The following is a 2,500-nucleotide window of genomic DNA, read 5'->3' as shown; positions in this document are numbered from 1 at the left end:
AGCTTACGTGGGTCGGCTGAAAAAGTTCATAGGCTGACAATAAAGGAGTGATGCTAGGGCTGTGAAATCTTGCATGCATTAATTTCTTATTAATAACTGCATTGTTTCTTTCCAGATAAACTGACATCTGACTGTTCAAAGAAGACTTCAAAAGTAATTAGCTGCAGCTTCTCTTGAAAATTGACAAAATTTGGCATCGTGGAGTTATCAAGTACCTAGAGAAAAGGGGTTTAGCTCCCAAGGAGATTCTTGCTGACATATTTGCTACATAAAGGAATGACGCTCCAGTTTTATCAACAGTGCAGCTGAATTAAGGAGGAGAACGGAGAGTCTTGAAGAAGACACAAGTTCTAAACATCCTGCAACTGCCACCACCGAGGAAAACAATGATCGTGTTCACCACAGGCTGATGGATGACAATTGACTATAAATCAAATAGCAAATGCTATTAGCATATCCTATGATAGAGTTGAGAATATTGTGCACAATGAACTTGGCACGACAAACGTTTCTGCTCGGTGGGTGCCACGTCTTCTGACACTTGATCAAAAGTGCAGCAGGCTGATCACATCACGGGAAAATCTGACGTTCTCTGAGGCAGATCCAACTGGTTTCCTTGAGCGTTTCCTAAGCCAGAATGAGTGTTGGGTTCATCTCTTTGAATTAGAGACAAAGAGACAATCCATGCTCGTTTTATCTGCAGGGAAGGTGATGACCTCAATTTTGGGGGATGCAAAAGACATTGTGTTTATTGACTATCTTCAAAGGGGTTACACCATTAATGTGGAGTACTATGCGAACTTGCTGACGCTGCTACGAAAGGCTATCAAGACCAAACGCCCAAGAAAACTGACGAAATCGGTTTTGTTTCATTAGGACAATGCTCCAGCACACAAGTCCTTGCCTTCAATGGCTGATCTGTGTGACTGTGGCTTTGAACTGGTTGATCAGCCTCCCGATTCACCTAATTTGGCCCCACCTGACTAATGTTCTGTTCCCCAACACGAAAAAACACTTGGCTGAAAACCAGTATCGTAGAGATGCTAACGTCATGTCAGCTGTTGGTGATTTGTTTTTTACCAACAGGATGATAGCTTCTTCTCCGATGGGGCTTAAGCACTGGAACGCCGATGGTAGAAGCATATTACTTGGAAGGAGGACTATTTAAAAAAATAAACCTCATTTGATCACATCCCATGAGAGTATCTTGATCATCCTATGAACCTTGCAGCCGACCTTCGTTTACTAGGAATCGAACGCATGTGGTTATTCATTGAGAGTTAATCAGTAGATTAAATTCCTCCAGGGTCTGGACAAGGCAAAGGAAAACACTTCAGTGTAATCTCTCCCAGTATCAACTGAGGAAAAAAATGAACAAGAGTTACAGGAACTGATGATGGACCAACGTGGTCGCTTGGTTTACTAAAAACAGAAATCAAATTTCCTGCAAATCACACCCTACCGTCCTATTTTGAAAAACAAGACACGCCCCTGAAAATTAGGGTTGGTCACAGCTGAAATGCCTTTGATCTTAGATCAGCTCAATTAGGGTTGACCTCGGTATTTAAACAGCATCATCATCATCGTCATCATCATCATCATCATCCTCATCATCAGAAGCAGCAGTAGCAGTAGCAGCATCAGCATCAGCATCATCTTCATCGTCGTCATAATTCTTGCTGTTGTTGCTATTTAACACCAGGTCAGTTCTGACTGAGTATATCTATGATCAAAGGCAAATCTAGCCGTGTCATCCACTTTTCTATATATTTATACAATTCCTATCATTCCTATCGTTCTGATGTGCAGCTCTGATGGCGTGATTTCTCTCCATATGTAATACTAATTGACTGGGATTTCCCAGTCAACACCGACAGAATGATCCAGGCTAATCGACCAGACATAGTCATTAAAGACAGGGAAAAATACTTGTAATCTAATAGATGTAAATATTCCCACTGATAAAAATATATATGTAAAAGAATTTGACAAATTAAGTAAATACAAGGACATAGAAATTGAAATACAAAGGATGTGGCATCTTAAAGCGAGAACTATTCCTGTTATTGTGGGTGCCCTAAGTTTGATTAGAAAGGGATGTCAGAAACATCTAGATAATATCCCAAGAGAGCCATATCTGAGAGAAATCCAAAAGATTGTGCTGACAAGTTCTGCCCACATCCTCAGAAAAACCCAATCAATTTAAACGCCTGTGCTGTATTACACGAAGATATTTGATCTTAACCAGTTGAGCATTGCCTTGGTGGCTGACGATATGTGCATCTCTAATCAATAGAGGTAGTGGGGAAGCATCATAGCCATATGTTGAGAGGAATTCTTCAGGATTTGAGTAATTCACCTCTGGAAGCATGACTGTTTCGTTCGACATTCTTAAACAACCCTTATTCATGGACCTTTTGAGAGGGATGAGCTACCAAACCTGAAGAGAATTCTAACTGGACTCCACCTGCAAGGTTATGCGCTGTTTATCTTGATATGA

At 40.8% G+C, this 2,500-nt stretch overlaps 1 protein-coding gene across 1 annotated transcript in view; it reads right to left on the bottom strand.

Annotated features, from left to right (window-relative positions):
- The window catches only part of LOC115212346 (sodium-coupled monocarboxylate transporter 2), a 77,466-nt gene that overhangs the window by 42,314 nt on the left and 32,652 nt on the right, over positions 1-2,500 (bottom strand). The gene's annotated exons all lie outside the window — the stretch shown is intronic.

Source organism: Octopus sinensis, linkage group LG5, assembly GCF_006345805.1.
Source record: "Octopus sinensis linkage group LG5, ASM634580v1, whole genome shotgun sequence".
Classification (NCBI taxonomy): domain Eukaryota; kingdom Metazoa; phylum Mollusca; class Cephalopoda; order Octopoda; family Octopodidae; genus Octopus; species Octopus sinensis.
The sequence above is the reverse complement of the archived record's forward strand: the minus strand, read 5'-3'. Positions and strand labels throughout refer to the sequence as shown.